Genomic DNA, 25,612 nt, shown 5'->3' on the forward strand with positions numbered 1-25,612 from the left:
CCAAAACCTAAGCCTGTAATGCCTAAAGGTTAATAAATCAAACCTAGGACATCCCTGGTGGTCCAGTGGTTAAGATTCCGTGCTTCTGGGAGTTCCCTGGTGGCGCAGTGGTTAAGAATCTGCCTGCCACTTCAGGGGACACAGGTTCGAGCCCTGGCCTGGGAAGATCCCACATGCCATGGAGAACTAAGCCTGTGTGCCAGAACTACTGAGCCTGCGCTCGAGAGTCCCTGAGCCACAACTACTGAAGCCCGCGCTCTGTAACAAGAGAAGTCTTGCAATGAGAGGCCCGCGCACCACAACGAAGAGTGGACCCCACTCACTGCAACTAGAGAAAGCCCGTGTGGGGCAGCAAAGACCCAATGCAGCCAAAAATCAATCAATCAATTTATTTAAAAAAAAGATTCCAGGCTTCCACTGCTGGGGGCGAGGGTTCCATCCCTGGTCAGGAAGTTCCACATGCCACACAGTACAGCCCAATAATAATAATAATAATAATAGTAACAATAGTAATAATAATAAATCAAACCTAAGGACAACCAATCACAAACAGTCAACTAGGCTTTCCCAAATAAAGGAACTACTACCTAAGCTAATAACTTATTTGCTTTACTTTCACCTCCTCTCTGTAAGTCTTCCCCTGGCTCCTGTCCAGAGTGCTCCTATGACTTCTGGTTTGTTTCTGTTCAATTTGAATAGACATTTGCTCAAATAACTCTTAAAATTTTTAATGTGCCACAGTTTACCTTTTACCAGACTGTAGTTCTCACTACTAAAAGGTGATGTAAAGTAGGACAAAGCAAGAGGAAACCTCACTCTCCTCCATTAGATTTTAAGCTGCCTGAACAAAAAAACTTGTGTTCTACTTTGTATTATTACCCAGCGTGCCCTACACATATTAGAAATCTATCGAAGTAATACTGGTATTGGTGTTCACTGCCACAATTGTTTACTGAGTGCCCCCTATGGCTCTAGGGATACAACGATGCATTAGACCAATACAATCCCTACTCTCAGAGCTTACAGAGTACCGTGAGAGAGACAGTACATTCATTCCTTCAGTATCCCTCAGGGGATTGGTTCCAGGTCCCTTATATAAAATAACATAGTATTTGCATATAACCTACAAACACTGTCCTTTATACTCTAAGTCATCTGTAGATTACTTATAATACTTAATACCATGAAAATGCTATGTAAATAGTTGTAAATACAATGTTAATGCTATATAAATAGTTTCCAGCATGTGCAAATTCAAGTTTTGCTTTTTGGAACTAACTGCAAACTTTTTTCCTGAACATTTTCCATGTGCGGTTGGTTGAATGCATGGATACAGAACCTGAGGACGTGGAGGGCCGACATTAAATAGACTAGGCATGTGCAATGCAGCTTAATGAATATTATGATAATGGAAATTCACCACATAGGAGGCCTTTGTACTTGCAAGCTCAAAGATAAGTTCCCAGAGCAAATGACAGCTAAACTTTAGACTGAAAAGGAGCAGAAGAGAGTTCAAACAGGAGAGGAAGTATTCCACATAGAGAGAACTGCATGTGTGAAGGCCTGGAGGGGAAAGAGGATACACTAACTTTACAAGTTTAAAGAAACAAAGAATAACTAGAACATGTATGTCTGGGAGAACTGGGAGGTGGGGGGGAGGAGAAGAGGAAGAAGGTGGAGAGATACAAGGGATATAAAGCTGAAAGGTTAGCAGAAGCCATATTGTGAAAGGCCTTATTAGAAAATACCACTAAAAAGCTGTATTTGCATATATCAATACATATAACATAATGTATAGACACTAAAAAAGTTTATAAAGACCTCTTCTGGATACTCCCCGACAAAACAGTGGAGATAATACATAGTACAGGGAAAGCTCAATAACAACAAATAACCCAAGTAAAAATGAGCAAAAGGGCTTCCCTGGTGGCGCAGCGGTTGAGAGTCCGCCTGCCGATGCAGGGGACACGGGTTCGTGCCCCGGTCCGGGAATATCCCACATACCGCGGAGCGGCTGGGCCTGTGAGCCATGGCTGCTGAGCCTGTGCATCCGGAGCCTGTGCTCTGCAATGGGAGAGGCCACAACAGTGAGAGGCCCGCGTACCGCAAAAAAAAAAAAAGAGCAAAGGATGTGAATAGATACTTTTTCAAAGATACAAAACGGCCAATAAGCACATGAAAAGATGATCAACACCACTAATCACTAAGAAAATGGAAATCAAAACCACAGTGAGATATCACCTCATATATATTAGGATGATGGCTATCAAAAAAACAGAAAATAACAAGTGGTGACAATGACACAGAGAAACTGAAACCCTTGTGCACTGTGGGTGGGACTGTAAAAGGGTGCAGGTGTGGGAAACAGTACACCAGTTCCTTAAAAAATTAAAAACAGAATTATCATGATCCAGCAATTTCACTTCTAGGTATACATCCAAAAGAATTGAAAGAAGGTTTTCATAGAGAGATCTGTGCACCCATATTCATAACAGCACTATTCACAATAGCCAAAAAGGGGAAGCAACCCAAGTGTCCATCACGGATGGATAAACAAACTGTGGTATATAAATACAATGGAATATTATTCATCCTTAAAAAGGAAGGAAATTTTGATGCTTGGATATACCTTGAGGACACTATAGTATATGAAATAAGCCAGTCACAAAGAGCCAAGTAATGTTTGATTCTACCTACAGGAGGTATCTAGAGTAGTCAAATTCACAGAAAAAGAAAGTAGAATAGTGGTGGCCAGGGGCTTGAGGAAGGGTAACTGGGTTGTTGTTTAATGTGTACAGAGTTTCAGTTTTACAACATGAAACAGTTCTGGAGATTGGCTCAGCAACAATGTGAATACACTTAACACCACTGAACCGTATACTTAGAAAAATGATAAATTTTATGTTATAGGCTTCTAACACACACACACACACACACACACACATCCCTTGTATCCAATACCTACCTTTCCAAAGAGTGTCAATGCATGATTGTCTTGTTTCACCTCCTCACCTGAAGTATAGTTGATTTACAATGTTTCAGGTATACAGCAAAGTGATTCACATTATTTATGTGTATATATATATATGCATATATATATTCATACACTTTTCAGATTCTTTTCCATTATAGGTTATAAGAAGATACTGAACACAGTTCCCTGTGCTACACAGTTGGCCCTTATTGTTAATTTTATATGTGTGTGTGTGTGTGTGTGTGTGTGTACCTTAATCCCAAATTCCCAAGTTATCCCTTTGCCCTCCACCTTTCCCCTTTGGTAACCACAAGTTTGCTTTCAGTGACCCCACTGGTATGTTTTAAGGCAATTCTCAGATATCTTATTTCACCCAAAAATACTTCACTATATTTTGCTAACAAATAAGAATATTTAGTTTACATGGAAAAAATGCCATTACCACACCTAACAAAATTAAATACTATTAATATTTTTATTATATTTGTTATGGTGATCTGTAATCAGTGATCTTTGATGTTACTACTACCACTGCTGAAGGCTCAGATGATGGTTAGCATTTTTTAGCAGTAAAGTATTTTTAAAATAAAAAAAAAAGTCTACAGATAATAAATGCTGGAGAGGGTGTGGAGAAAAGGGAACCTTCATACACTGTTGGTGGGAATGTAAATTGGTGCAGTAACTATGGAAAACAGTATGGAGGTTCCTGAAAACCTAAAAAGAGTTACCATATGATCCAGCAATCACACTCCTGTTAATATATCTGGAAAAGACGAAAACTCTGATACATGCACCCCAATGTTTACAGCAGCATTATTAACAATAACCAAGTGCTCATAACCAGAAAACTGGTTTAAGAAGATGTGGGGTGTGTGTGTGTGTGTACACACACAATGGAATATTACACATATACATATATATTCTATTTGTAACAACATGGATGAACCTAGAGAATATCATACTAAGTGAAGTCAGAGAAAGACATATTATATGATATCACTTATATGTGGAATCTAAAAAATGATACAAATGAACTTATTTACAAAACAGAAACAGACTCACAAACATGGAAAACAAACTTATGGTTATCAAAGGGGAAGGGGGGGTATAAATTAGGAGTTTGGGATTAACAGATACACACTACTATATATAAAACAAATAAACAACAAGGACCCACTGTATAGCACAGGGAACTATATTCAATGTCTTGTAATAACATATAATGGAAAAGAATCTGAAAAAGAATATACATGTATGTGTATGTATATAGATTTAAAACAATCTTTTTGCTGTAACCTGACACTAACAACACTGTAAATCAACTATACCTCAAAAAAATACATACACATATTTTTATAGGTTTTTTTGGTCAAATCAGGTCCACATGTTGCATTTGGTTATGGCTCTTAAGGGTGGGGAATATTAATACCATGGAAAATTATTTTTAAGTGAAAAAAGGAACACAGGAATAGAAAATACAATGTTGAGATTGGTTCAAGGTGGCAGAGTAGAAGGATGTGCACTCACTCCCTCTTGCAAGAGCACCGGAATCACAACTAACTGCTGAACAATCATCGACAGGAAGACACTGGAACTCACCAAAAAAGATATCCCACATCCAAAGACAAAGGAGAAGCCGCAATGAGACGGTGGGGCGGGGGGGGCGGCAATCACAATAAAATCACAACCCATAACTGGTGGGTGACTCACAAACCGGAAAACAATTATACCACAGAAGTCCACACACTGGAGTGAAGGTTCTGAGCCTCATGTCAGGCTTCCCAACCTGTGGGTCTGGCAACGGGTGGAGGAATTCCTAGAGAATCAGACATTGAAGGCTAGTGGGATTTGACTGCAGGACTTCGAGAGGACTGGGGGAAACAGAGACTCCACTGCTGGAGGGCACACACAAAGTAGTGTGAGCATCGGGACCCAGGGGAGACTGAACCACACCTACCTGCTAGTGTTGGAGGGTCTCCTGCAGAGGCAGGGGGTGGATGTCGCTCACCATGGGGACAAGGACACTGGCAGCAGAAGTTTGGGAAGTACTACTTGGCATGAGCCCTCCCAGAGTATGCCATTAGCCCCACCAAAGAGCCCAGGTAGGCTCCAGTGTTGGGTTGCCTCAGGCCAAACAACCAACAGAGAGGGAACCCAGCCCCACCCATCAGCAGTCAAGCGGATTAAAGTTTTACTGAGCTCTACCCACCAGAGCAACAGTCAGCTCTACCAACCACCAGTCCCTCCCATCAGGAAACTTACACAAACCTCTTAGATAGCCTCATCCACCAGAGGGCAGACAGCAGAAGCAAAAAGAACTACAATCCTGGGCTACCCCGGTGGTGCAGTGGTTGAGAGTCTGCCTGCTGATGCAGGGGACACAGGTTCGTGCCCTGGTCCGGGAAGATCCCACATGCCATGGAGCGGCTGGGCCTGTGAGCCATGGCCGCTGAGCCTGTGTGTCCGGAGCCTGTGCTCCGCAACGGGAGAGGCCACAGCAGTGAGAGACCCAAGTACCGCAAAAAAAAAAAAAAAAAAAAAAAGGACTACAATCCTGCAGCCTGTGGAACAAAAACCACATACACAGAAAGATAGACGAGATGAAAAGGCAGAGGGCTATGTACCAGATGAAGGAACAAGATAAAACCCCAGAAAAACAACTAAATGAAGTGGAGATAGGCAACCTTCCAGAAAAAGAATTCAGAATAATGATAGTGAAGATGATCCAGGACCTCGGAAAAAGAATGGAGGCAAAAATCGAGAAGATGCAAGAAATGTTTAACGAAGACCTAGACGAATTAAAGAATAAACAAACAGAGACGAACGATAAAATAACTGAAATAAAAACTACACAAAAAGGAATCAATTGCAGAATAATTGAGGCAGAAGAACAGATAAGTGACCTGGAAGACAGAATGGTGGAACTCACTGCTGCAGAACAGAATAAAAAAAAAAGAATGAAAAGAAATGAAGACAGCCTAAGAGACCTCTGGGACAACATTAAACACAACAACATTCACATTATAGGGGTCCCAGAATGAGGAGAGAGAGAAAGGACCTGAGAAAATATTTCAAGAGATCAGAGTCGAAAACTTCCCTAACATGGGAAAGGAAATAGCCACCCAAGTCCAGCAAGCACAGAGAGTCCCATACAGGATAAACCCAAGGAGAAACACACTGAGACATACAGTAATCAAACTGGCAAAAATTAAAGACAAAGAAAAATTATTGAAAGCAACAAGGGAAAAATGACAAATAACATACAAGGGAACTCCCATAAGGTCAACAGCTGATTTCTCAACAGAAACTCTACAAGCCAGAAGGGAGTGGCATGATATACTTAAAGTGATGAAAGGGAAGAACCTACAACCAAGATTGCTCTACCTGGCAAGGATCTCATTCAGATTTGATGGAGAAATCAAAAGCTTTAGAGAGAAGCAAAAGCTAAGAGAATTCAGCACCACTAAACCAGCTCTAAAACAAATGCTAAAGGAACTTCTCTAAGTGGGAAACACAAGAGTAGAAAAGGACCTACAAAAACAAACCCAAAACAATTAAGGAAATGGTCATAGGAACATACATATCGATACTTACCTTAAACGTGAATAGATTAAATGCTCCAACCAAAAGACACAGGCTTGCTGAATGGATACAAAAACAAGACCCATCTATATGCTGTCTACAAGAGACACACTTCAGACCTAGGAACACATACAGACTGAAAGTGAGGGGATGGAAAAAGATATTCCATGCAAATGGAAATCAAAAGAAAGCTGGAGTAGCAGTACTCATATCAGATAAAATAGACTTTAAAATAAAGAATGTTACAAGAGACAAGGAAGGACACTACATTATCAATCCAAAAAGATATAACAAATATAAATATATATGCACCCCACATAGGAGCACCTCAACATATAAAGCAACTGCTAACAGCTCTAAAAGAGGAAATCGACAGTAACACAATAGTGGGGGACTTTAACACCTCACTTACACCAATGGACAGATCATCCAAAATGAAAATAAATAAGGAAACAGAAGCTTTAAATGACACAACAGACCAGATATATTTAATTGATATTTATAGGACATTCCATCCAAAAACAGATTACACTTTCTTCTCAAGTGCACACAGAACGTTCTCCAGGATAGATCACATCCTGGGTCACAAATCAAGCCTCAGTAAATTGAAGAAAACTGAAATCATATCAAGCATCTTTTCTGACCACAACACTATGAGATTAGAAATCAATTACAGGGAAAAACATGTAAAAAACACAAACACACGGAGGCTAAACGTTACTAAATAACCAAGAGATCACTGCAGAAATTAAAGAGGAAATCAAAAGATACCTAGAGACAAATGACAATGAAAACACAACGATCCAAAACCTATGGGATGCAGCAAAAGCAGTTCTCAGAGGGAAGTTTATGGCTATACAAGCCTACCTCAAGAAACAAGAAAAATCTCAAGTAAACAATCTAACCTTACACCTAAAAGAACTAGAGAAAGAAGAACAAACAAAACCCAAAGTTAGCAGAAAGAAAGAAATCATAAAGATCAGAGCAGAAATAAATGAAACAGAAACAATGAAAATAGCACAGATCAATAAAACTAAAAGCTGGTTCTCTGAGAAGATAAACAAAATTTGATAAACCTTTAGCCAGACTAATCAAGAAAAAGAGAGGGAGGACTCAAATCAATAAAATTTAAAATGAAAAAGGAGAAGTTACAACAGACACTGCAGAAATACAAAGCATCCTAAGAGACTACTACAAGCAACTCTATGCCATTAAAATGGAAAACCTGGAAGAAATGGACAAATTCTTAGAAAGATATAACCTCCCAAGACTGAACTAGGAAAAAATAGAAAATATGAGCAGACCGATCACAAGTAATGAAACTGAGACTGTGATTAAAAATCTTCCAACAAACAAAAGTCCAGGACCAGATGGCTTCACAGGTGAATTCTATCAAACATTTAGAGAAGAGCTAACACCTATCCTTCTCAAACTCTTCCAAAAAATTGCAGAGGAAGGAACAGTCCCAAACTCATTCTATGAGGCCACCATCAACCTGATACCAAAACCAGACAAAAGATACTACAAACAAAGAAAATTACAGACCAATATCACTGATGAATATACATGCAAAAATCCTCAACAAAATACCAGTAAACAAAATCCAACAACACATTAAAAGGATCATACACCATGATCAAGTGGGATTTATCCCAGGGATGCAAGGATTCTTTAATATACACAAATCAATCAATGTGATACACCATATTAACAAATTTAAGGAGAAAAACCATATGATCATCTCAATAGACACAGAAAAAGTTGTTGACAAAATTCAACAACCATTTATGATAAAAACTCTCCAGAAAGTAGGCACAGAGGGAACCTACCTCAACATAATAAAGGCCATATACAACAAACCCACAGCAAACACCATTCTCAATGGTGAAAAACTGAAAGCACTTCCTCTAAGATCAGGAACAAGACAAGGATGTCCACACTCGCCACTATTATTCAACATAGTTTTGGAAGTCCTAGCCATGGCAATCAGAGAAGAAAAAGAAATAAAAGGAATACAAACTGGAAAAGTAGTAAAACTGTCACTGTTTGCAGATGACATGATACTATACATAGAGAATCCTAAAGATGCCACCAGAAAACTACTAGAGCTGATCAATGAATTTGGTAAAGCTGCAGGATACAAAATTAATGCACAGAAATCTCTTGCATTCCTATACACTAACAACGAAAGATCAGAAAGAGAAATTAAGGAAACAATCGCATTCACCACTGCAACGAAAAGAATAAAATACCTAGGAATAAACCTACCTAAGGAGGTAAAAGACCTGTACTCAGAAAACTATAAGACACTAACGAGAGAAATCAAAGATGACACAAACAGATGGAGAGATATACCATGTTCTTGGATTGGAAGAATTAATACTGAGAAAATGACTATACTACCCAAAGCAATCTACAGATTCAATGCAATCCCTATCAAATTACCAGTGACATTTTTACAGAACTAGAACAAAAAATCTTAAAATTTGTATGGAGATACAGAAGACCCCAAATAGACAAAGCAGTCTTCAGGGAAAAAAATGGAGCTGGAGAAATCAGACTCCCTGACTTCAGACTATACTACAAAGCTACAGTAATCAAGACAATATGGTACTGGCACAAAAACAGAAACATAGACCAATGGAACAGGATAGAAAGCCCAGAGATAAACCCACACACCTATGGTCAACTAATCTATGACAAAGGAGGCAAGGATATACAATGGAGAAAAAGACAGTCTCTTCAATAAGTGGTGCTGGGAAAACTAGACAGCTACATGTAAAAGAATGAAATTAGAACACTCCTTAACACCATACACAAAAATAAACTCAAAATGGATCAAAAACCTAAATGTAAGAGTGGACACTATAAAACTCTTACAGGAAAACACAGGAAGAACACTCTTTGACATAAATTACAGCAAGATCTTTTGTGATCCACCTCCTAGCTTAATGGAAATAAAAACAAAAATAAACAAATGGGATCTAATGAAACTTAAAAGCTTTTGCACAGCAAAGGGAACTACAAACAAGACGAAAAGACAATCCTCAGAATGGGAAAAAATATTTGTAAACGAATCAACGGACAAAGGATTAATCTCCAAAATATATAAACAGCTCATGCAGCTCCATGTTAAAAAAAAAAACAACCCAATCCAAAAATGGGCAGAAGACCTGAACAGACATTTCTCCAAAGCAAACATACAGATGGCCAAGAAGCACATGAAAAGCTGCTCAACATCACTAATTATTAGAGAAATGCAAATCAAAACTACAATGAGGTATTAACCTCACACCAGTTAGAAAGGGCATCATCAGAAAATCTACAAACAACAAGTGCTGGAGAGGATGTGGAGAAAAGGGAACCCTCTTGCACTGCTGATGGCAATGTAAATTGATACAGCCTCTATAGAGAACAGTACGGAGGTTCCTTAAAAAGCTAAAAATAGGGGCTTCCCTGGTGGCGCAGTGGTTGAGAGTCCGCCTGCCGATGCAGGGGACACGGGTTCGTGCCCCGGTCCGGGAAGATCCCACATGCCATGGAGCGGCTGGGCCCGTGAGCCATGGCTGCTGAGCCTGCACGTCTGGAGCCTGTGCTCCGCAACGGGAGAGGCCACAACAGTGAGAGGCCCACGTACCGCAAAAAAACCAAACAAACAAAAAAAGCTAAAAATAGAATTACCATATGACCCAGCAATCCCACTACTGGCCATATACCCAGAGGAAACCATAATTCAAAATGACACATGCACCCCAATGTTCATTGCAGCACTATTTACAATAGCCAGGTCATGGAAGCAACCTAAATGCCCATCGACAGATGAATGGATAAAGAAGATGTGGTACATATATAGAATGGAATATTACTCAGCCATGAAAATGAATGAAACTGGATCATTTGTAGATACATGGGTGGATCTAGAGACTGTCATACAGAAAGAAGTCAGAAAGAGAAAAACAAATATCTTATATTAACTCATATATGTAGAATCTAGAAAAATGGTACAGATGAACTGGTTTGCAGGGTAGAAATAGAGATACAGATGTGAAGAACAAATGTATGGACACCAAGGGGGGAAAGTGGTGGGGTGTTGGGGGGGTGGGGGTGGGATGAATTGGGAAATTGGGATTGACATATGTACACTAATATGTATAAAACAAGTAACTAATAAGAAACTGCTGTATAAAAAAATAAAACTCAAAAATTCAAAAAAAATAAGTAAAAATAAAACCATTGCTCAAAAAAGAGAAAATACAATGTTGAGTGGAAAAAAATCTAGATATTTACTGTAAAATTAGTGTTAAAATGTAAAAACAGACGAAATAATCTGTGATGTAGAAGTCAGAATAGTAGTTACTTCTAGGGGTTGGCGGGGGAGACTAAGTGAAAACAAGGTGGACACATATAGGGCACTGGCAATATTATCTTGATTTGAGTGGTATTTACATTGGTGTATAATTTGTAAAAATTCATCAAGTTATATATTTAAAATTGGAGTACTTTACTAAGTGGATGTTATACTTCAATTTACCAGTTCAGGCAAAAATACATTAAAAGTATCACTCACACATACATACCCGAATGTCAAAATATTAATAATGGTTATCTCTGGGTGTTGAGATAAGCAATTTTTGTTTTCTTTTGTAGGCTTTTCTATAGTCCCCCCAATTAAAAGAAAAATATTTTAAAATCAAGAATGTTGCTATTGAAAATTCCCTGGCTGTCCAGTGGTTAGGACTCGGTGCTTTCACTGTAGTGGCCTGGGTTCAATCCCTTTCTGAGAATTAAGATCCTGTAAGCCGCAGCATGGCCAAAAAAAAAAGAAAATGTTGCTATCAATTTTAACATCCCCTCTAAATATTCATTAATCTTCTCTCTTCTCACACTAATAAAAATATGCATAATTTTTTTCTTCCACACAATTTGTCCTCCTGCTGGATTTCAGGTTTTGAACAGCCCCGTTACTAGTTAAATGAGCATTAAAATCCAACTTTTGATCCCTGGCTTAAGAAATATAGACCTTATATTTACACTCTGCATAATATATAGTTGTCTAAGTGCAATGCACTTGTGTAAGCATGGGAGATACGTGCGTGCGTACACACACACACACACACACACACACACACACACACACACACACACACACACACACACACACACACACACACACACACACACACACACACACACACACACACACACACACACACACCTTATTCTCAACTCAGCAGCCAGTGCACTCCTCCCCGCAAAAAGCCAGACACATCACTTCTGCTTAAAACTCTGCAATGGCTACCCATCTTACCCAGAATAAAAGCCCAAGTCCTTATGATGGCCAACAAAGTCCTAATTGTCTGGTCCTTTTTACATCTCAGGTATCCTTTCCCACCACTCTTCCCCCCCTGGACTTCACTCCACCTTAACCACATGGGTCATCTTTCTAGTTTCTGAACCCATCAAGCACACACCTATTTGCCGTGGGGCCGTTTCCACTAACAGCAATGCCAGTGAGTTTTTCCTTCACAAATTAACTCCATTCCCAAAACTTTGCTCAAATGTCCTCTTCTCAGTGACACCTATCCTAACTATCCTTTTTAAAATATTTATTTATTTATTTGTTTATTTATTTATTTATGGCTGCGTTGGGTCTTTGTTGCTGCGCGTGGGCTTTCTCTAGTTGCAGTGACTAGGGGCTATTCTTCGTTGCGGTGCATAGGCTTCTCATTGCGGTGGCTTCTCTTGCTGCGGAGCACAGGCTCCAGGCGCGCGGGCTTCAGTAGTTGTGGCGCACAGGCTTAGTTGTTCCGCGGCTTGTGGGATCTTCCCGGACCAGGACTCGAACCCGTGCTCCCTGCATTGGCAGGCGGATCCTTAACCACTGCGCCACCAGGGAAGCCCTCCCCATATACTCTTTTATTTTTTTTTGTGGTACGTGGGCCGCTCACTGTTGTGGCCACCCCCCCCCCGTTGCGGGGCACAGGCTCCAGCCGCGCAGGCCCAGTGGCCATGGCTCACGGGCCCAGCCGCTCTGTGGCATGTGGGATCCTCCCGGACCATGGCACGAACCCGCGTCCCCTGCATCAGCAGGCGGACTCTCAACCACTGTGCCACCAGGGAAGCCCCCCATAAACTCTTAATTGCCTTAACCCTCCTCTACTTTTTTCTCTTACCACAACAATCACTTTCTAACAAAAATTTTTTTTTTATCTATTCATACAGTTTCTCAACAATTTATTTACATGTTATTGCTTGTTTCTTCCCATCCTCAGACCCCACAAGAATCTAAGTTTCATGAGAGCAGGAATATTTGATTGTTTAGTTCATGGTTATATCCCAAGCATTTAGAACAGTGTGTGGCAACTAGCAGGCCAGGGAGAAAGGGGGGGGGGCAGGTGGAGGGGTGAGGAAGGAAGGAAAGAAAAAAAAAAAGGCCTGTGGAAAGTTTAATGACATACATATAGATGAAAATTAGAAGGAAAATGGTGGTGACAAACAATATCTTATTAAGATTATAAATTAAAATTAGTGAAATATCTCAAGAGTAAGTACTCACTCAATAAAACTTCTATACTCAGCTGAATTCATCACAATTATTTTCATATACATTTATATTCCCCTATTATATAATAATGTGAGTAAACTACAAGTTGTGCCTGACCCCAAAACAGGTATTTATCTACAATTAGATTTATCGAGTAGATCTTCCCAGGCAGATCATGACAGCCCATCATAAATACTTAAACTCTACTAAATAACAATCTGCCAAAATTTCAACTTACAAAACAAATTAGCAGGTTTTTCATTACGAGATTCACTACAGAATTTTTTTCAAGAGTTAGAACATTCAAAAGAATTCAATATAGCATGAGAAACAGAGTGAATGTTTGAAGACTGAAATTATCATAACTTCCTCCCAGGAGTCAACGGCATCAAACCCTTTTTATTCAGAAGAAACCTAATTCCTATTATTATAATTTATAATATTTTTCTTCTACACAAGAAAATCTCCCCTTTCCTCCTTCCTTGCCTACACACACACATATATTAATATGACTGCATGTTCATTAAAACCTTCATAAAGTTTAAGTATGTACTTTTAGGTAACCCAACGTCAACTTAGAACTCTGAAGAAAGACATTCTCAAACTTCAATAATTTAGAGACCCCTTAAAAAGGAGAAGCATTCCTGCAATTTCCAGTTATTTACAAAAGTTGTAATCCTAACGTTATTTAAACCTATGCAAACATTAACTTTTTAAAAATTAATTTTTATCACAGTATAGTTGAAAAACATAAACCTTTAAGTAAACTCTTTATGCATACAGATCTTACATAAATACAGAAAGTCAGATAAACCAAAAACCCAATACAAAACTTCTAAATAAAATTCAATTTAACATAAACACTTAAAAAAATAAATGGCATGTTTTTGCTGAATAAATCTGTGCTCACAACACAAAAATGGCACTAACTGAACCACCATAAGCTTCCTTTAAGATTGGAATGCCTGTACTACTAAATGGTAATAAAGCAGGTAAATTTTTCTCAGTTTCACATTATTATGAAACATTAATTCCTGATGCTAAAAAAGCATTTGGTCTTCACTTAACTCAAAAGCATCTTATTCATTAAGACTAGTACTTCTATTCTTTTCCTTAGGGACTAATAAGTCCCTAACAACCAAAACAGTAACACTTGGCACCACCAAAAACTAACACATATTTTAACCCCAGCATCAAGTGAAAGTATTCAATTATGACTCAGGTGATCCAGAACATGTTTAAGATAATCTACCATTGAAAATAAAATACTAAATTTTAACATTTGTAGAGCACTTTCAGACCTCATTTGAGAATCATATGTTCACTGTATGATCCTGCCAGCAAATAGTGAAGAGTTTCCATTATCTGATAACCCATAGTCATCAGGAAGAAGTTTCCAAAGATAACTGCGGAATCATCTTCCAGAAAGTTTAAAAATAAATCCGATTCATCTGTCCAAAATGATTTCAGGACTGATGAAAATGATATACTCCAAAAGTTGGCTTTATTATTATTGCTGTTGTCATCACTGAAGCATTTGCATACTGTTTACCATGGTTCCCAGGAGCAACAAAATGACTTTAAAGGCCATAAAAAAACTCTTGCTCAGTTTCAGAACCCTAATACTCTTTTCTTAGAAATTATTATAAGAAACTAAGATAAGGAATACTGATACAAGGATACTAGTCAGGAGTTTGGAAACCTATATTCTAATCCTTACTTGTCACTAACTAGCTTTATAACCCCTTAGCTCACTCATTCTCAGCTTACTCATTTGTCAAATGGGAGGGCTGAATTAGATGTCTTCTTAAGATCTGCTAGTTGTAAATTTCAACCACTAAGACTAGCATTTCAGAATTCTATGATGACACTTCTGATATTAAAATGACACAAATCAAAACTAAAATAGCTCAGTTTTTCAAAAATGCCTTAGGAAAAAATTGTCCATCTTATTATGAGTAAAAATGTATATAGTTCTTAAAAGAATTCTATTTTACAGCTTTCTCATGAGAAAAAACTTATTAATTAAAGTTACAATTAAAAAAAATTTTAGAAGAAAATTATAATTAGAAGAACTCACATAAAGCTATGTAGCAGACACTGATGTGCTATCCAGACCTCCCTTCAGAAATGAAAGATTTATTGTCCAGCTGCTGTCAAACAGCCTTCACCTGTCAGGCCTTTTCAGGAATTGCCTCAGCTAAAGACAGCTGCATGCCCTAGCAGCCTTCATGGAGGGACTGATCAAAACAGTCGTATAAGGGCCCAGCACCCTGTCACAATTTTGTACAACTCCACAGGTTATCCCAGCTTCAGAGTTTCTCAAGGGGGCAACAATGGCTTTTGTTGATAATACATTACAGCCCAATTTACCCCTTCTGCTTCCTTTCCATTCCTTCTACAGATGTTGATCCTAAGAACATTTCTGCATGTTAATCATAGTTAGCCTACCCAGGGACCCAACTTGCAGCCACTGGTGTTGAGAATGGTCCAAGAAAATAGGCTGTAAAATGAAGTTTTGGAGTTGGATCATCATCCACGTAGCCACCCAGCTGGCAAAGGACACTATCAGTGGTGATGGCAGAACAGAAACCGAGCACAAACTGGCAGTGCAATGGCTAAAAGTTCCATTGTTGGTAAACTGGGTAGTTATCCAGTGGAAGAGAATGAAAATGTTGGCAAACTTTTTTTTTTTTTTTTACAGTACCAGATAGTATTTCATATTCTGCTTTTGTTTTACAACTCTTTAAAAATAGGGCATGACAAAAACAGGCAGACCCAAGGGTGGGTTTGGCCAGCAAGCCATAGTTTGCCGAACCCTGAACTTAAAAGGTGCAGTGTATCAGATATTTGAGAAATATAAGGAAAACAGTAATTATAAAGACCATGAAACTGGGTTGCTGTTGCTAAAGGCAACTGACTCTTTGGAAAAATATAACAAGAGGTTAAAATGAGTGATAGGGAATTAAAAACTAAATGTAAAAAAGCCAGAAGTTTTTTTGGTAGCACAAAATCTTTAAAAGCAGGAGGCCACAAAAGGCTAAGGGCCAAGACTTAATTGTAAGAGTGGCAGAGCTCCAAAGAAAGGTAAAGTCTCAATCTGGATAAGTCTGCTATGCCAAGGTTAAGGCCTGCACAGGAAAAGAGAACACACTGGAACCCTGAAAAAATGGGATAGAGAGATGGGTTGATTAACCTGAAAATTCTCAATCCCCAGGCTCCTTGAGCCCTCTGAGCTTGGAGAAAGGAATCCACACCTCCTTATTAAGTGCAACTGTTATTCTCATCGGCAAGAATTACCAAGTAAAGACCTCTGAAATTCTCTCCTTCATAAAAGCAGTGAGAACACTGGCAAAAGCTGGGAGAATCAACTTTTTCAGAACTCTGAAACTTACAAAGAATTGAAGCAATCTGGGGAATGCTTATTCACCAAATAATGGCTGAATCTTGGTAAGAACAGCAAGCTTTGTGGTGTTTAATTTACCCTATTTCCATTCTACCCCTTCCTAGTTCTGTGAAAACCAACAGCCTGCAGTCATAGTGAATGTCAACAGCCACTGGGGGGGTAGAATAGGATTGGATCTTCTTAAAAGTCCCACTCCCAGAGAACTGTCATTATTTGACATGTCTGGTGGTTCCTTGGAAGACTCTACTACTTCCAAAGTTGTCTTTATGTGGCCTGACTCTGAGCTCATCCAGAGCAAACAGGCTTCTTTCTAAAGGTCAGAGGCAACTGTCAAACACTGCAGCTGCCTGAGATTATGGACAACATTTGGGGCAAACAATAGCATAATCAAAAAGCTTAAAAAGAAAAGCTGGGGAATGAGATATCCATGGGGGCTTTGGAAAGCTCCAATATATTCCTGGGAATCTACACTCACACATAACCTGTGTACATTCTCAGGAAAGACCTGAGAAAGCCCTAAACTCTCACCTCTGGCTAACCCTTAGGCTCTGCACAAGCAAGAAAAGAAAGTTAAGACAGAGTTGTAAGTTGCCTAGCTGAGTGTTGAAGGCATGTCTCAACATACACATAGAGCCCCTTAGCAAAGACTGGAAGATTTACATGTTTCAGGCATCCAAGGAAACCTATGTCTATTCATTACTTTAACCACTAAGCTAACTGAGCAGAGACTTTAGTGACCACATAAAACAAAAGAAAAACAGAGTTTATAGTATTAGTACCAAAAAAGTCACATAAATAAATAGATAATCAATTAATCTTGGGGAGAGGAGAAAATCTGATTTGTACAGTTGTTACATTATTTAAAAATGTCCAGTTGGCAAAAAATTAAAAGCATACAAAGAAAAAGAAAGTACACTCTAAACACACACACACACACACACACACACACAGAGGTGGTGGGCTCATGCGGCAATATCCCTGAGGAAGCCCAGACACTGAACTTACTAGACCAAGACTTTAAATCAGTTAATTTATGTTTGTTAAAACAACTAAAGCAGGATATGAGAACAATGTTTCACCCAAATGGACAATCTCAATAGACAAAAATCATTTTCTAGGGCTTCCCTGGTGGCGCAGTGGTTGGGAGTCCGCCTGCCGATGCAGGGAGCACGGGTTCGTGCCCCGGTCCGGGAAGATCCCACGTGCCGCGGAGCGGCTGGGCCCGTGAGCCATGGCCGTTGGGCCTGCGCGTCTGGAGCCTGTGCTCCGCAACGGGAGAGGCCACAACAGTGAGAGGCCCACATACCGCAAAAAAAAAAAAAAAAAAAAAAAAAAAAATCATTTTCTAAAAAAGATCAAATAGAAATTATAGATTTGAATAATATAGTAATAAAATAAAAAATTCAATAGAGGGGCTCAATAGTAGATACGAGCAGGCAGAAGAAAGAATAAGCAAACTTGAAAATAGGTCAACTGAGATCAGCCAGTCTCAGGAACAGGAAGAATAAAGAATGAAAAAAAAAAAGATCAGAGACTCAGAAATCTGTGGGACACCATTAAGCACACCAACATACACATAATGAAGAGGAGACAGAGAAAAGGATAGAATATTTGAAGAAATTAAGGCCAAAAATTTCCTAAATTTGAAAAACACATTAATCTACACATCCAAGAGGCTCAAAAAACTTCAGGAGGATAAACTCAAAGGCATCAACACCAACACACATTAACTGCTGAAAGCCAACGAAAAAGAGAAAAATGCGACTCATCACAAATAAAGGATCCTTTCAAGATCAACAGCTGATTTCTCATCAGAAACCATGGAGGCAATGGGATGATATGTTCAAAGTGCTGTGGAAAAAAGACTATCAACCAGTAATTCCATATCCAACAAGACTATCCTTCAGAACTGCAGGAGACATTGCTGATCAACAAAACTGAGTAAGCTAGTAGACTTGCCCTAAAAGAAATACTAAGAGGAGCACTTCAGCTGAAATGAAATAACACTAAACAGTAATTCAAATCCATATGAAAAATACAGAGCACCAGTACAAGTAACTTCATAGGTAACTATAAAAAACAGTATACATGTATTTGTTTTTCTCTTTTTTTCCTCCTATCTTATTTAAAACACAAAAACACCAAGCAATAGTTAGAAAGATGGTTGGTAAGTATACAATAGATAAAGATGTAACTTGCAGGATAACAACACAAAGGAGGGGGAAGGGAATGGAGCTTTATAGGAAGAAAGTTTTTATATATTATTGTAATTGAATTGGTATTCAAACTAGATAAAATGGTAGTGACAACCCCCAGAACCATGACTAAGAAAACAACAACAACAAAAACACAGTAAAAGGGGACTTCCCTGGTGGTCCAGTGGTAAAGAATGTGCCTTGCAATGCAGGGGACGTGGGTTGGATCCCTGGTCAGGGAACCAAGATCCCACATTCCTGGGAGCAACTAAGCCCGTGAGCCACAACTACTGAGTTCGCACACCTCAACTAGAGCCCAAGTGCCGCAAACCACAGAACCCACATGCTCTGGAACCCGTGTGCCACAACTACAGAGCCCACATGCCCTGGAGCCTGCAAGCCATAACTAGAGAAGAGAAAACCCGCATGCCACGATGAGAGAAGCCCACGCACCGCAATGAAAGATCCTGCATGACTCAACGAAGACCCCATGTGCCACAACTAAGACCCAACACAGCCAAAATTTAAAAAAATAAATAAATCTTTTAAAAATATACAATAAAAGAACAAGGAGTTAAAATGGAACATTAAAAGATATCTGTTTAATACAAAAGAAGGCAGTTAAGAAGGAAGGGAGAAACAAAGGTATCTAATCTCAGCAGTGATGTCTTCCCCAAGGAACCTTTGAAATAGTAATCTCTTACACACAGATCCACTCCTTATCACTCTTCTCTCTGCTTTACTTTCCTCTATAGCACTTATCCTCATCTGACAAACTTTTCTTTCACTTATCCCGTTTCCTCTAAAGCACTTATCCCTATCTGACAAACAAAATTTTCCTTTCTCGACCCACTAGAATTTAACCTTAAGGAGGGCAGGAGTTTTACTTTGTTTATAGCTTTATCCTCAGTGCCTCTCACACACCTACTGAGTGCTCAATAAACACCCAACAAATGAACAACCAGTAGAGGTAAGCCTTATACGAAATGTCTCCCATTTTAAGAATGGCCCAAGAAAAACAATATATGTCTACATGTACAATTTGTAGATTTAGTAGCAGGAATATAAAGAACTCCCCATCTGATGGGTTTGCTATTTTCTCTGTTAAGTAGTAGGTAAAGACATCTGCTGAGTCAGAGGGGGAGGTGGTAGTGTTGAAGATTTACAGAGAGTACCTAGCCCTGCACATTTCTGTTGAAATTAGTATCTAAATCAAATTCTGATAGGTATTATTGGACACTGTTGTCTTAAATCAGCAGTCATGTGATTTCATGTAAAACTGTACACCAAAATTTCATGCATTCTTATAACTTAAAACAAAAAGTGCTCACACTTTAGAAGGATCAGTAAAAAGAAATGAATGTGTAGAACTCAGAGTTTGAAAAGAGTGCCATACCAGATGAAGAGTCTATAAAATATATCAATTTTTTTCCACTGAGAAGATATTTATTAAACACAAATTTATATCAAGGTTAACTTTTTTCAGGGCTTCCCTGGTGGCGCAGTGGTTGAGAGTCCGCCTGCTGACGCAGGGGACGCAGGTTCGTGCCCCGGTCCGGGAAGATCCCACGTGCCGCGGAGCGGCTGGGCCCGTGAGCCATGGCCGCTGGGCCTGCGCGTCCGGAGCCTGTGCTCCGCAACGGGAGAGGCCACAACAGTGAGAGGTCCGTGTACCAAAAAACAAACAAAACAAAACAAAAAGATTAACTTTTTTCAACCAGCTTTTAAGTGGACCTTTTCTTTCTTTTTTTTTTTTTGTGGTACACGGGCCTCTCACTGCTGTGGCCTCTCCCGTTGTGGAGCACAGGCTCTGGACGCGCAGGCCCAGCGGCCATGGCTCACGGGCCCAGCCGCTCCGCGGCACGTGGGATCCTCCCGGACCGGGGCACGAACCTGCGTCCCCTGCGTCAGCAGGCGGACTCTCAACCACTGCGCCACCAGGGAAGCCCTGGACCTTTTCTTTGTTAAAAAAAAAAACGAATGGTATGAAACTATATGTTAAAGATGTTTCCATAATACCTTATGTTTATATAGCGCATTAGTTTTCAAAGTGCTTTCACATGCCATCTCATTTAATCCTCACAACACCCCTGTGAGGTAGGTACAGCAGGTATTATTATCCTCATATCAGGATGAGGAAACTGCGGCAGAGAGAGGTTAAGTGATTTGCCCAAGATCACACAGCTGATAAGTGGCAGAGCCAGGACAAGAAATAGAGTTTTCTGACTCCTCACCCAGTACTCTCTCCACTATAACTACTTCCCCCAATTATGAATAATGTACTGCATATCAAAATTGAAAGGTTACTGAAGTTCATTTCAGTGATATCTTAACAGTAAAGTTAAATGAGAAATATGAGAACAGTAGGTTTGATGGTTTTACTTGACATAATAAAACTGGTGCAAAACCACTTTTGTCTTATTACTTATAACCTTTTGGTCCAAATACATAAAATATGCAATATTTACAGCATTTTCCTTTTTTTTTTGTAAATGCAATGCTTTAAAACACATTATAAAGCACCTTAGTTAAAACAGTCTACAAGTAAAAGTACAGAAGTAGGAAAATCCTACCCATACCACAGCTCACTAACGGAGTTATAATATGGACTCACCAATACCTCAGTTTACACCTTTACAAATAACCGATTGAGAAACAAATACTAAACTTATTTTTTTGATATTCATGTGTGGAAGCCTTAACCAAAACTTCAGGCAATGTCAACATTCTTTGAAGTGTTTCCCTAATCTTGGATATTGGGGAGACAGGAATGAGAAATACTGCTTTGATTCTTTTTTACAGTATTAATAATGGTTTAAATTGATTTTTAACACTAATAATCATTTTTTTAAGCAAATTAAAATGACCTACATAAATAAGGGAAGTTCCAACTACAGCAGAAACATTCTTAGCAAACGTGATCAAACATTTCAATAAATTTCATGGGACGTGATTCACAAAAACAAAGTACACACTGCCAAACAGTTAATAACACCATCCAGTAGTGGTGTATAATGCAAACCTCCAGGTGAAGGTGGAAGTAGCAAATGGATTCATCTTCATTCATGGTTAGTTGAAAAAAATGCTTTATCAAAAACAGTATCAGAGGGCTTCCCTGGTGGCGCTGTGGTTGAGAGTCTGCCTGCTAATGTAGGAGACACGGGTTCGAGCCCTGGTCTGGGAGGATCCCACATGCCGCGGAGCAACTAGGCCCGTGAGCCACAACTACTGAGCCTGTGCGTCTGGAGCCTGTGCTCTGCAACAAGAAAGGCTGCGATAGTGAGAGGCCCGCGCACCGCGATGAAGAGTGGCCCCCACTTGCCACAACTAGAGAAAGCCCTCGCACAGAAACGAAGACCCAACACAGCAAAAATTAAATAAATTAATTAATAAACTCCTACCCCCAACATCTAAAAAAAAAAACAACCAGTATCAGAACTTTTTCTGAAACTGTATTTCAGTATTTAGCCTTCAATTAGACCTGCTATGTGTTTATTTTAGGTGATGTGTAGGTTTTGTCCAGGCAGGAGGTTGTAACTCCCACCAAAATTTAACCAGGAAAAAAAAAAAAAAAGGCTGAAACTTAAACTTCCTAGACCACTGACATATCAGCCAGAATCTACTTCCTTGACATCACTGTCTGTATTCTAACTCGGTTCAATACAAACTGTCTTATATACCCATCAGCAATCCAAGTTGTGGAGCTGAGAACTAAGGTGAAGACAGGGTCAAAGTTGTAGTTCAAGAATCTAACTGCCACATCTTGTACTCAGTTCGATTTAGGGTAAATCTTTTCATAGAAAAAAATCTGTGCAAGGATGCAGAGGTCTCCATCTTTTTTTTTGTACAGCATGGGCTCTGATGCATTGGAACTGCTCTAGTGCCAACTCATTCTCCATTTTCCAAATGTCAGACTGCTGTAGTTTTGCAATGGTTTGTTTAAGTAGGGAGTTTCTTCTCTGTGGTTTTCCTAAGGTGAGATTTCTTTCCGTACGATAGCGTTCTGTAGCACCCCTGAAGAACCAGGGCGAAGCTGCCTCCAATAACATGATAAAATCTTCAAGCTCTTAAGTAACTCCCACCAGAAACTATACATTAACTAGGTTATATTTGGCTTGATCTGTAGCCCACCTGCTTCCTACATTCCAAAATTCTGAGCTGTGGCCACAGAAGAAAGGGATTTGAAGCCAGAGCTTCTCTGGAGCACAGTCTGAGCTGCCCTCAGCTACCCATTCATCAAAGGTCTTCTTGTCCCCTTGTTTTCGTGTTCTTAACCCCAGTCTATAATCATCTCCAAATCTCAGAAAGTAAGAGTAAGAAACTAGCCTCTCAATAGGATCCCTTATGACATTAATGTAAATTGGCTTCTTCTTCACATCAAATTTTGCAAAATCCAAATAAGAAATGTGTCTATGATAAAACCCTGGTTTCATCTCTTTCCAGGGAGTTATATTCTTTACAAAGCACACCTGATCTTGCAGTGACATTACTGGATTATTTTTGGTAGTGTTGATGTGAAGAACATGGTATTTATTCTTTGCACATAGATCATAAGCAATATTGGTAAAAGAGGTGCTTGCAGTTTTGGGGACTCTTATAAATGACCACCATGTCCTCTTCCTCATCTAAAGCTGCATCTTGCCAAGGGCTATCCATCGTATGTTGCTGCTCAATCTCTCGAACTTCATGTCTTGCAATAGCCCTTTCTAGCTTCAACTGGGACTCCTCCAGTTTCTGGATCTGGTTCTCCAAGAAGAGCACTGCCACTGCGAAGGCCACCACCATGAGCAGCTGCAACTTGGGCGGCATCATCCTGAGGAGCCCCATGAAACCTGCTGCTCACAATCAAGACATACCGCAGGGGGCGGGGATAGGGGCCCAGGAGGCGAGGGAAACACCGGGAGGAACCCACCAAGCCAGGAGAAAGGCAAGGAGAGCGCGAGAACCACTGCAGCGACCCCCCTTCTCGCCTCCCCAGTCCCCCGCCCCCAGGCGTCAGCACCTACACCACCAGCGCTGCTTCTCCTCGGCCGAGGCCACGGCTGCCCCCACAAAAGCCCGCGCAGCAAACACAGCGCGAAGCGGCAGCCCGGCTCTCGCCTCCCTCTACCGCCTCAGTCCCCGACCCCTGCGCCCGCCTGCCTGCCTGCCCACCTGCCTGCCCACCTCCCTCTCTTCCTTTCTTCCCTCCCTCCCGCCTTTGCTCGCGGCCACGCTCTCCTCCACCAGCGCTGTGGCTGCAGCTGCACCGCCCTTGGCCCCTGAATATATCAATTTCATTAACAAGTAAAATTCAGTTATATCAATAGAAGTGAAAGCAGAGTCTTGAAGAGATATCTGTACACCCATGTTTTAGCAGTATTATTCACAATAGCTAAAAAGTGGAAGCAACCCAACTGTCCATCAGCTGACAAATGGGTAAGCAAACTGTGGTAATGCATAAAATGGAATATTATTCACCCTTAAAAAGGGAGGAAATTTTGACACATGCTGCAACATGGATGAACTTTGATGACATAATGGTAAATAAAATAAACCAGTCGCAAAAAGACAAATACTGAATTATTTCACTTACATGAGTTACCCAGAGTAATCAAATTCACAGAGACATAAAGTAGAACGATGCTTACCAGGGACTAATGGGACAGGGGATACTTATTGTTTAATGTGTACAGAATTTCAGTTTTATAGCATGAAAAGTTTTGGAGATGGATTGTGGTGATGGTTGCACAATATGAATGTACTTAATACCACTAAAGTGTATACTTAAAAATAATTAAATAAAGCAGAAACTAAAAAAAAAAAATCTCAAAAATAATAATAATAATAATAATTAAGATGGGGCTTCCCTGGTGGCGCAGTGGTTGAGAGTCCACCTGCCGATGCAGGGGACACGGGTTTGTGCCCTGGTCCGGGAAGATCCCACATGCCGCAGAGCGGCTAGGCCCGTGAGCCATGGCCACTGAGCCTGCGCATCCAGAGCCTGTGCTCTGCAACGGGAGAGGCCACAACAGTGAGAGGCCCGTGTACCACCAAAAAAAAAAAAAAAAAATTAAGCTGGTAAATTTTGTTGTGTATTTTACCACAATAAAAAACTGGGGTTGGGGTGGGGAGGGACTTCCCTGGTGGCACAATGGTTAAGTCTCTGAGCTCCCAATGCAGGGGACCCGGGTTCAATCCCTGGTCAGGGAACTAGATCCCACATGCATGCCACAACTAAGAGTTCGCATGCCACAACCAAGGAGCCGGCGAGCCACAACTAAGGAGCCTGTGAGCCACAACTAAGACCTGGCACAACCAAATAAATTTAAAAAAAAAACACCGGGGGGAAAAGTCAGTTATTTTAATATGTATTAAAGGGCAGTAAAAATGACATACTGTTACTTTAAAAGAAAAAAAACAACTTTTTTCTTTAGAGACTGAATTTAAATAAAAAGAAATTTATACCAGATGCCATATATTTGTTTATACCAGACAGCACAACAGAAGCTAAAGGTTTGACATACCACTGGCTTAAAGAAGGGGACTTAAAAAAAAGAAAAACTGAACCTGGTTTACAAAAACTGGTATTTAAGGACACCAGAAACAGTGAAAACAACAGCACAGAACTAAAGGACACTACAAACCAGAAAGATACAGTATGGCTACAGGAATAACTAAAGAAAAGTCAAGGAGCTGAAATTTATGTAAGGCTGGTAAACTGGAAATAAGAATCTAGGGAGAAAGTGACCACAATGGAAGACATAAGAAATAAGAAAGAAATTCTGGAAAGAACTAACAAGACTTGAAGAAAACTACAGTCCAAAAAGTTCAGCAGAGACAGAATATTATCCTGCAAGTAGGCTCTAAACAAAATGCAACACAAGAATAGTAAATTATTTCTATATAGATATAATTTGAAAAAATGACAA

At 39.8% G+C, this 25,612-nt stretch overlaps 1 protein-coding gene and 1 pseudogene across 2 annotated transcripts in view; both read right to left on the bottom strand.

Moving 5' to 3' along the window:
- The window catches only part of STRN3 (striatin 3), a 115,561-nt gene that overhangs the window by 73,579 nt on the left and 16,370 nt on the right, over nucleotides 1–25,612 (bottom strand). The window lies entirely within an intron of this gene.
- On the bottom strand, nucleotides 20,727–23,684 carry LOC308614656 (heparan sulfate 2-O-sulfotransferase 1-like; annotated as a pseudogene). Its single transcript has one exon. The product of its transcript is annotated as a heparan sulfate 2-O-sulfotransferase 1-like (transcript).

The sequence above is a fragment of the Mesoplodon bidens genome (assembly GCF_964165515.1).
Source record: "Mesoplodon bidens genome assembly, chromosome: 3".
Lineage (NCBI taxonomy): Eukaryota > Metazoa > Chordata > Mammalia > Artiodactyla > Ziphiidae > Mesoplodon > Mesoplodon bidens.